Below are 11998 nucleotides of genomic sequence, written 5' to 3'. Positions count from 1 at the left end.
TATTTTAAAGTTTCTAAAGAGGGTGGGCCATTTTAATTAATCCACGGAAATATCTGAAAAATGATAAAACATAGAAGATATGTTTCAAGTACTCGTTATATATTGCTAAGGGGGAAACCAAATTCCACCAAACGTACCCCTCCTCACACCCCCTAAATGGAGGTAACGGGGGTAACTTTGAAATGTCAAATGGGAACATGGGTCGAGTAATACTTCGTTCAAAAGGTCTTGGAAAACTAAGTAACGCTGTACCAAAAGATGTTCCATATTGTGCACCGGTTTCAAAATGGCCGCCATAATATGGTTCGGAAACTCCAGTACCGTAGTGTGAAAACCATGGAAGGTAAATGAATGGAACAAAATTGAAATACGTAAATATCATAGGGCATATCGAACGGTGTGGCCCCTGTGATCCTAGTGGCCTCCCTGAAGGGCTCTTGGGGGGTAACTTCAAAATTTCAAATAGTAACATGAGTCGAGTGGTACTTCGTTCGATAAATCTTGCAAAATCAAACATCTTGCAGGGGAAAACGATTGAGATGAAATGGCACTGTTCTCAAAAGTCCGCAGAAACATAGTATCCGTGTCAGAGAAAAGGTGTAGTAACCGTAGTATGAAAGCGATTTTAGATAAATAAACAAAAGAAAAACTGGAGTAGGTAACTGACGTAAGGCACATCGAGACGTGATGTCGGGGCGACTTCCGGAGCCACCTGAATGGTATCCGGGCGAAAATGAAAATTTTAAATAGCAAATTTCGGGGAGTAATTCCACGTTCGTTAAATACTGAATATTAAACAGCTTTCGTAGGAATGTATTCGGCATAGTACACCGTTTTCAAAATGACCGCCAAGATGGTGACTGTGTTTAAGAAAGCGCCTAATGTTCATAGTATGAATACGGTTAGAGGGGCCAACAACCTCGTGTGTCCGGTAAGTAATCATCGATCTCGCTAACGATCTTAAAACCAAAGTATGTGTGAATCACCAACTGTGCATTCTACATTTTAATCAGCACAAAACACGGTAAGTCTGGTCAAGCTCCCTACTTTGCTGTTCTTCGGCAATTTCATTATGGAGAGAATATGAGGTTAAAGGGTTACAGGAAGGTACAAGTAAGGGCAAAGGGATAGGATACAATGAAATGGTATATGGGTATATACAGCTCTTTTAGCCCTTCAAGGAGCTTATACCTTTAGCGTCATCCGAGACCAGAGTGGAATCAGCCTAACTGATCACACCGTCGTCCCTGGGATCCACAAGGAATTATTACCTTGGATGGTGGACAGTCCCGATCACGAGGAGGTAAGAGCACTGCCCACCTGACGGAAAACCCGGAAAATGTAATTTGGACTTTCAAGCTCTCTGAGGGGTCATTCGCCCCTAATTTCACCAAGAGTCCCCAAGTCGTTACACACCAACTGTGGGTCCGAGCTTCGAGGACCACTTGGTTACAACTGTAGCGAATAACCCTATCGGCGTAGTAGATATTCACCCGCATGTGGTTGGATATAGCTCTGTTTGTCAATGCCAGGGGCACCACTACCCGCGGATTGCTCAACGTCCGGGGTGCTTTTTCTTCGTAAGTCCCCTCGCCTCTAACGTCCGGAGTGCTTTTTCTTCGTGAGTTCCCTCGCCTCTCACGTCCAGGGTGCTTTTTCTTTGTGAGTCCCCTCGCCTCTCACGTCTGGGGTGATTTTTCTTCGTTAATCCCCTCGCCTCTCACGTCCAGCGTAGTTTTCTTCGTCAGTCCAGACCATTCATGCACGAACTAAACTGTGTTCAACGACATCTCCATGTGCTTGAATACATAAATTAATCCTGCGAAAATGTGTTACACTATTCAATAGATAATTCCGTGGAATTTATGCACAAGCTAATCGAATTCGCTCTATCATATCTTCTCTGGTTGTTGGTTGGCGTTCGTACACAATGTTCTTCAAATATCCCCAAAGATAAAAGTCTGGTGAGGTTAAATCTGGGGATCGTGCAGGCCGTAGTACTGGTCCACTCCTCCCAATCCATTTCCCATTGAAACGCGTGTTCAAATACTGCTCCACTCTCCGCGTACAATGGGGTGGCGCTCCTTCTAACTGCAGCCACATTCTTTGTCGTGTCTCTAAGTCCACATCCTCAAGCAAAAATGGCAAATCGTGTCTGAGGAAGTCTAGAAAAATGTCACCAGTTATGTTTCGATCGAAGAAGATTGGACCAATTAGATATCCATTGACAATGCCACACCAGACATTAATAGTCCAACGGTGTTGAGCATCTACTGCCCTATGCCAACGAGGATTGACATCGGACCAGTAGTGACAGTTATGCCTATTGAGTTCACCAGTACTGCGAAATGTAGCTTCGTCCGAAAACATGACATATCTAAAAAACCCAGGAACATTTCTACACGTTTCCCGTGCCCACTGACAAAACTCCATACGGTGTAACTTGTCGTTTGCAGTAAGTGCTTGAGTTAGAGTTATGTGATAGGCACGATATTTTACCTTTTTCAAGAGCCTAAGGGCAGTTCCTCTAGGTATCCCTATTTCCCTCTCCATCTGCCTACTACTAATATGGGAATTGATGTGAATTGCTGCTAAAATAGTTATCATTCGTGCATCATCGTCGTAGTTGCGTGACCTTACACGCATCAGGCGACCCTCACGCACTCTTACTTCAATATGTCGGATCACTGTATGGTTTGGTGGCCGTCGATCTGGATAACGTGTTTGATATAAAGCAGCAGCTTGACGATAATTTTTGCGACATTCACCCAAAATAAGTAGCATGTCAACAATTTCGTTTGGAGTATAATCAGTCATATTCTTATGAACGACATTATTTCAGACAATCAATAAAAAGAGAGTAAGAAGTAAAACAACTAATACTAATTCGTAGAGATAATAAGAATACATACGAAAAAGTGTTTGTCCATAGTTACATAAGTAGTCACTCTACACTTTTGCTTTTGGCACATCTGCTACTAACACTGCCTCTCATTTAACAGACTTCGTCTGTAGAAGTTTGGTTCGAAGGTACTGTACCGGTGTGTGTGTATTGAGCACAAGTGTCTATTGAGCACAAGTGAATGAGGCAACAAGGGTGCGTCTGCTCTATGACGGCGTTCTACACGAGGATTCAGGAACAACGCTAACAACCGCAATTACTACGAACGTTTTGTGTACAAAGTACTGATATTTCGTTACTTGATAAGTCAAACAACATTGTTTTATTTATTTTCATTTCTGAAAACTATATTTTTCAGATGGGTTTGAGAGTATTGCTTAGAGCTTTAGAGCTCTTGCGCAATGTGAGGTAGTAAGAGACTTCAATTTAGTTTATCACGTTTCGTCATCTAAAGCCCAGGCCGGATTAGAGAAACACGGATGAGGAAAGTCAGCACCCGTGGCCTTTTACAGATGGTTCCATTCTGACATTTGTCTAGTGGAACTTAATAAAACAGGTACTCGCACTCAGAATGTCCGACCGGACAACGGTTCGGGCGTACGCTTAACCTACCCAATGCTGTTTGGAAGGCAGACTTCAGGGATAGAGAATTGGTGCACTGAGTTAATGCGGATGGCCACAGTTAAATTTTAACTAACTATTAGCACTCATGTCATATTGTGAGTTTCAGGGCTGAAACGGTGCGCACGTATATCCCGAATTGCTTTCCGAATAACCAGCACGAATTGCATTAAAGTTTCTGTGTCGAAGCAGATTGGCAAATTGACACGTTTGTAAGTTCCAGCAACTGCATTATTCGAAAACTTCTTTCGTATAACGTTCCTTCTGTTTTCGCATGAAATCATACTCAGCCATATAGCTATGCGTTAACATTCACATAAAATTTCACCTTTTTTTAGTCACTACAGCGTCATCCTTCAAAACAAATGTTTCAACCACACCATACCTATTTGTAGCGTAGCCTAAATTTGCGAATTAAAGTAGAGTTCTGATATGAATTTTCACAGTTACTTTCCACCCTACTCACATACAGAGTACAGTGAGAGATTACTTTGCAGGACTTGGATATCTCTCTATACAATATGGCAATTTTACTTCAACATTTTTACCTCTGTTGTATCACTCTCGAGCCATGGAATACCGTCCATGGTTTTCCTATTTAAGTTAGGTTATTTTCATTTATCTCTAACCGTATTCATACTATGGGCACTAGACGTTTTCTTAGACACAGTCACCATATCTTGGCGATCATTTTGAAAACGGTGTCTTATGTCGAAAATATTCTTACAGAAGCTGTTTAATATTCCTTTGGCTATCTAACGTGATGTTACCCGGTTCAAGTTGCTATTTGAAATTTTCAAGTTGGCCCAGGATACCCTTCAGTTGGTCCTTGAAGTCAACCCCGACAACACCTCTCGATGTGTCTTACTCAGTTACCTACTCCAGTTTTTCTTCTGTTGATTTATCTCCAATCGCTTTCATACTACGGGTACTACACCTTTTCTCTGACACGGATACTATGTTTCTGTGGACTTTTGAGAACAGTACCATTTCATCTCAATCGTTTTCCCCTGCAAGATGTTTGATTTTGCAAGATTTATCGAACGAGGTACCACTCGACTCATGTTACTATTTGAAATTTTGAAGTTAGCCCCCAAGAGCCCTTCAGGGAGGCCACTGGGATCACATGGACCACACCGTTCGATATGCCCTATGATATTTACGTATTTCAATTTTGTTCCATTCATTTACCTTCCATGGTTTTCACACTCTGGGTACTGGAGTTTCCGAACCATATTATGGCGGCCATTTTGAAACCGGTGCACAAAATGGAACATCTTTTGATACAGCGTTACTTAGTATTCCAAGACCTTTCGAACGAAGTATTACTCGACCCATGTTCCCTTTTGACATTTCAAAGTTACCCCCGTTACCTCCATTTAGGGGGTGTCAGGAGGGGTACTTTTGGCGGAATTGAGTTTCCCCCTTAGCAATATATAACGTGTACTTGAAACATATCTTCTATGTTTTATCATTTTTCAGATATTTCCGTGGATTAATTAAAATGGCCCTCCCTATATATATATGTATATATGTGTGTGTGTGTATGTGTGTGTTTGTGACTTTAATATAAAGTGATATATTTTATTGTTAGCACGTTTGTAGTAATAAACTCATAGAAAATAAAATATTTAGGTGCCAAAAATTATCAGAAAATGTATATACTAATTTTTTGTAATGCACAGCTGGCAACACTGCACCAGAATAATAGCTCAGAGTTTTCTGCATGTTGTAATACAAAAATTGTTTCAAAGGAATGTAAAATAAATAACCAAAACATTGAAAAGTAACACTTAGCGTATGCGGTGAATAGCCCCTTAGTACTGCCGAGTAGGGCATCTAAGGCCCAGAGCACTTTCTTTATTTATAAATAGAAAGATGTAAAACACCAAAACCTAAACAAATACGTTTTATGATGAATGGGGTCACGCTTGAATATATAATTTTTTCCATATTTTTATGCAATTAGAAATTTTACCAAATGTAACAAAAATAATTTCTGGGACACCAATCACCACTTTGGTCCGAAGGTAACGCTCGCTCTCAGAAACTTCCTCTCAGGCATCGGAAATTAAATCCCACAATACTGTTTTCCTGGTGTCTGATGGATTAGGCCAGCGTTCTTTCTAATTTTTTACCTTCCAACCGCACGTTCTTGATCGGTTTTTTTCTGCAACCACGCGGGAGCCAATCCAGAACATCAAGAACACACTACTGCGCTAGCCAATTCTGAACTACTTTTGACATGTGGATGGGTAAATGGCAGCATGATATTCGTAAGAATGTGGACATACTGTTCACCTGTTAGATGTCTCTCTATCTGATGGAGTACTAGTAACCCTCTGAGATCAAGAAACGCCCAGAACGCTATCTGTGTTAGACATATTGTGGGTCATGCATGTTTCCTTTTGGTCTAAACACGACGACTGGTCCTGCAATCTCAGGGACAAGCTTTTACCATTATTATTATTATTATTATTATTATTATTATTATTATTATTATTATTATTATTATTATTATTATTGAAATGAAATGAAATCTTTGAGTTTTACGTTCCACGGTTATGCCGGTTAGGCTAAAGGAGACGGTGATAATGAGTAATGAATGAAATGGTGGAATGAACAAAGAGGGAGGAAACGGGAAAACCCCGAGAAACCCCACGCACACGGTGTTTGTCCACCACAAAATTCACGAGTCACATGTTTTCAAATTCTGCTTCACAAAAATATTTGTTAATAAATTCTTATTATTGACATTAAGTTTGCACGTCGTCTCAACAAATAAACAATATTTTCATTCACTTTCATCTACTATTGTATTCTGCAGAACTGTAATGGCTTTTTATGTTTAGAAGTTAGTATTCATTTAACAATAATTGTAAATGTATAACTTCAGTAATTCATCGTGAATAGAGTCAACTAGAAGTGTCTTTGTAACGAAGAAATAACAACATGTACTGCAAAATCTCTTTTCTCAACTGCCGAGCTTTGAGAGTCAACAAGCTTTAATCTTTCGGGCACCGACTACTTCGAAACCCGAATTAGATCAAGATAGGGGAATTGTATTTGAAAAAAACGACTATCACAGCAAAATGCAGAAGTATTTTAGTTTGAGGGGGAAATGAATGAAACCTCTAATTTCTAGTTCTATTAGTCTTGTAGCTCTGAGTTTGTGGTAAAGTACTGATAGAACTAAGGACAATGGATTATGATTATCTTGTGTATTAAAAAAAATATAGACTGTATTACTGTACTATGTAAGGTATATATACTGTCACTGATTTATAATAAAAGTCAGAAACGGAAGCAAAAGGTAAATTACAATAATAGTTTTCTATTAATTTCCTATGAAAAGGAAAGTATAACTACTTTAATTTTAACATTTTTCTTTAAGCTTAAAATTTCTATTCTGGTTCACATCCATGCCCCTCAACCTTGGATACGGAAATGAAGATTTAGAATTTGATTGTTGATTGTATTTTCAATAAACATTCTCGGACTTGGGCCCGTGCGATATGTCGATATATCGATTCGATATTATCATATATCAAAATTCGGTATCGTAAATATGTCGACATCGATATATTATATTAAATTTTCAATATCGACATTCCAGAGGCAAGTTATAGGTCCCCCTAAGATTTGCAGTGGATGAAGTAATAAAATTGCTTTTCACAATAATGACTTCTAATGGCAATTCCTTTATTACCACAAATTGCAATGTAAATAAATGAACTTCTAAATTTGAATATTATATAGTGTAATTTCTTAGCCACCTGGACATTTCTATTCACTGAAAACGAAAGAAAAAAGCATCTTCCAAATGCCTGTATTTCGAACTTTGAACTAGAATTTATCATAAGAAAGTTTTTTTCCTCTCTCTCGAAGAATTCTATTCCTTTTGGCCTTTGGAACCGCTCTTTGACAAAAAGTGTACGCACGACCGCTATTTGCAGACACGCTCTTAGGCAGAGTCGGAGATTTGAAAAGGGACCAAGTTTTTCATAATAATAATAATAATAATAATAATAATAATAATAATAATAATAATATAACAGCAATTGAGTTTACAGCTATCGTCCCATTTCTTTGTATTCCTTGGCAGGGCCGAAAGTTGGCTACGCCACTGGTGTCCCTAATTCTGTGTTTGTCTCTTTTTCCGTTTCGTGTGATTGTTTGGTTTGTGCTGTTAGTTTTTTATATTTAACTTTTACATTATGTAACTTTTCTTTTTTTAACTAGATTCCTTTTTTTTTCGGAAAAAGGAGAAGAATGGTTTCCTCTGATATTTGTTTCTTACCATTCATCTACTTTGAATTGCTTACGCAAGAACTTTTTATTTCATCCATTGGTCTCACGATAATAAAATATTCATTCATAACAAATAATTTTATTCTCTTGTTTTCAGTCAGCCACACTGATATATTTGTATCAAAATTGAGGTTTCGCACAGCGACTTTCTAATTCTCAACACCCCTAAGATTATTTGTTTTCAGTTGCCTGCTATTGCAGGAAAGGGAGGATTACAGGTGGTAATGCACCTTTGGAGTTTCCATACATAGCGATTATAGACAGCCAATTTCTGTCAGTTACTTCAACTATTTCAATAAAAAACTTCCTTATATAGATATTTTCATTCACAATTTGTCTATGCTTTGTATGTAGTACTGCACCCCAGTTTTGACAGCAAAGTTATAATTTTAATCGGACGCTTATAATACCCATTTTAATTAAATTATTACTTGTATATAGTAATACCCCATAGAACAAATTCCACTAAATCTTGTTCTTTGAGATAAATACGTCGGTTGTCGACTTTCCTATGTCATTGATAAAAATTCGTTTGCAAAAATATAACTCGAAATCAAACATTTTTTGTATTTATTTCAGTCTCGGAGAAGAAGAACGAAAGAAATACACTATACCTTACTACGACATGAGCGATGAAAAACTATCTTTTATTCTGGTGTACTTAAACTCAAAGATAAGGGTAATATTTCCACTTCATTATTATATAATTATTATACGTATGTGTTTTTGAACTATTTGATTAAATAATAGATTTACAGACTTCTCCTATTAAAATTTCTGTCGTACTTTTCCTACACAAACTGTACTTTATTCTCAGGTATTAGTTATTAAAAATCTATTTCATTCGTTGATTAAAGTATCGGTATGGATATGCTCTCTATCAAAATGAGTTATTTCTAGGTAGGTTGATCTAACAAAGATAGAGATCTACTTTCAAAGGCGACGTTAGCCTTTGCGATGCGTAGAGGAAGAAGACGATTAAATGACACATTATTAAAGATAAAATGACTCTGGATAAGATATCACAAGGCAAATACAACTTTATGGAGAACATAGTCAATATATCATATATCTAGTATAATGAACAAATAAGTAGTTTTTGCTTTTAAAAATATTCTTTTTTCTTTATCATAACATGGGAACAAGAAGAGATATTTAATATTATTTATTCTCATTGTTCATTTGGAATAAAGTTGCTTCAAATCTAACAATTTATTTCAATAAATCTTTAAATTATTAGCACAATTAAAACATTTACAGCTCACACAATTTGGATAATTGATTTTATGTACACTTATAAATTAAACAATTATTAAATCATCATTTTCATTAGAATAGGGATGTTTATATGATTTTACTATAACAGTTTATATATATAAAGCTCTAATTTTTAGCACATAATTATTTGAAAAGGTTACTTTCATGTTGCACACAATATGAAAGTAGTGAGATAGAAGTAGAATACACGATATAAAATTGAGGTAAAAATATAGCAAAACTCTTTAGGGTTTATCTTGTACGAAGAAACTAATTATGAATCTGTTGAAAACCCTGAAATATGCTCTTTTGAATGCCGTTTGGATTATGAAAATTGAGCAATATTACCTTCTGCTCTACATAGATATACATACACACATTTTCTACATTTGGACGTCTATTGATATTTGTTAAGTCCACGTCATATATCCACGAGTATGGAGGAAAGCGGCTAGGATTCAGCTGTGGAAATCAACATATTATATTGCTGCATGAATATTTTGCATTAACTTTTGTTCGTTTTAAACTCAAAGGATATTGAAATCTTCTGCAGTTCTTAATGCTAGCCAGAGGTAAGTGGTATTAAAAACGTGCAGTTTTGCAAACCAACTTGGTACATTTCTCACAATTACACCTGGTCATTTTAAGCTGGTTTTCAACCTCAAAGGTTCCTTGACGCGAGCTGGTATCGAACCAAGGATCCCATGTACCAAAGGTGAAAATATCTAAAAGAATTTGAAGACTGAAATATAAATATAATTTCGAGAAATTTGAAAAATAAAGAAGACACTAAAATAACGTAGTCAAAACTTTAAAACTTGTTATAATTGCTTCGATGATTCAGTAACCTCAGAAAAATTCTCGATATTTTTAATTTGTAATAACTGTGCTTTGTATTAAGAGATTTTCAAAATTTAAACTAAAGTAATCTTAATAAAGAATGAAAACACAACTACTTATATACTAATGTTCCATATCTCCATTACAAAACTGAAATATGATCGTTATTTATCAATTGATTTTAAAATTCAATTTCAAATAAATTTTAAATTAGAAACGCATTTTCCTACAATCTATTAATCGTTGGAGAAACCCTATGAATCAAATTTAGAAACCTCATATATCAACGTGATTTAATAATGGACAAGTACTAGTATCAATAGAGCATTAAAAATTGATACAGATTGAAAGAAAAGCAAGTCGACCAAATATTTATAAGAAGTATTTTATTAATTTCCTTCCAAAACTTCCAAATGCCTTTTCCAGTATAATATAATTTCTTTCTGGAAACCTACCTCCTTATTTATCAATATATATATATGATCACCATAAGGTACTAGGAGAAAGAAATATCAAAAATACCACTTTATTAAACTTCATTTTTTGAACACGTAACAACAACAGAGCATCTACAAAATTGAACCCTCAAATTGTCCGAAAATTTACCTCAGTTCTACCTTATTCAACTGTTACGTGACGAGAGATATGGAAGTCCGTTGTTCGATTCTTGTGGATATTACATTTTTTCAAGAAGATTTGAACTCATGTAGCCTCAATCTTCTTTTAAGCAATTTGTGAAACTTTTTTGGATCATTAAAATTGATGCAATGGCAGAAGTCCCTTACCCTGCTCATGTCTACATCTTATTCTTGTCCTGCCTTTTCCCCCTTACTTGCTACTTTTACACATTTCACAACGTGTCATATGTGAGATATATTTTGTTTTGTTACTTTGTTGAGTCAATATTTTGATATTGATTAACTTTCCAGATAATGTTCTTTCTACTGAGTGAAGTGATTTTTATCCGGAAACACAAACATCATTTTATTGTGGAAATACTTATTTTCTACTTTATCAGATACATTGGTAAGCTCATGTTGCACCATGTCACCTCCTGTGAGATCGATTGAGGGTAATGCTTGTGGTACTGAACTTTGGAGGTATATGTCCTAAACCTTCTGGAACGTTCTATTTATGTCAAGACAACGTGATTGTAGGTGTTTCTGAAGATTTGAAGTTTGTTACCTGTTATGTATAAGCGAAGAAAGGGGTTGAGTTTTCTAAAAAAAACAGCCTTTCAATAAAACAACGAACACCGAGTTTGTCGAGGGAAGTGTGAATAAGATTTTGACGCAGAAAACATGGTTAGACGACAGGTCATGAAGCTACTTCGATACTTGAGGGTATTGTAATCAGCTGGCATATTGAAGGGACTTTACATTACAAACCATTACATTTTACAGACCTTATATTCTAGTTTACTACCAAAATTCTGCTGCATCTTTTAAAATATGTATTTTGTGTAAAATATGTATTTATAATTACAATCTCGGCTTTGTTAAAGCTGCATCCCGAATTTAGTATTCTTGCATTTTCATGAAAGAATAATACCATTTATTATTAATGTTTCCAGCTTTTCATAAAAGCTAGTGGTGGAGACAACATCCCAAATCTGTTGTGTGACTAACCTCCCCCTTCTATTCTCCTATCGAGATTTGTTTCGTCGCTAAGGTAACTATAATCTAGCTACCTAAGGATAATTAGAAATTTAGAAACCAATATATATATATATATAATAAAACCGAATTTCGATAACCAAAATATTAAAGAAAACTGACCGTGCTGCCTCAAGAAGAATTGAAGAGGGGAGTTAGTACCACAAAATGAAATTTAAAAAAAAAGTAATTTTGAATTTTGAAATAAAAAAAGGGAAATATAAGTTTCCAATGTGTTGTAAATATTGACGAAGTCGAGAAATTTCTTTGAGACCTTCCTTCCTCGTGTTCGTGGTTAAGTAATTGATTTTGAATTCCAGTGGGTACCTAAATAAAACAGTTACCAACACATGTAGATATCCACAAAGTAAACGATTTTTTTCGGAGCACACTGTCATTAACTAACGATAGA

The 11998-nt window shown here is 36.0% G+C and overlaps 1 pseudogene; it reads right to left on the bottom strand.

The window, feature by feature from the left end:
• Positions 1 to 1758: 1758 nt before the first annotated feature.
• On the bottom strand, positions 1759 to 2817 carry LOC145685209 (uncharacterized; annotated as a pseudogene).
• Between the last annotated feature and the right edge of the window lie 9181 nt (positions 2818 to 11998).

The sequence above is a fragment of the Thermobia domestica genome, chromosome 5, assembly GCF_964235325.1.
Source record: "Thermobia domestica chromosome 5, izTheDome1.hap1.1, whole genome shotgun sequence".
NCBI lineage: Eukaryota > Metazoa > Arthropoda > Insecta > Zygentoma > Lepismatidae > Thermobia > Thermobia domestica.
Note: the sequence above shows the minus strand (reverse complement) of the source record. Positions and strands in the feature narration are given on the sequence as shown.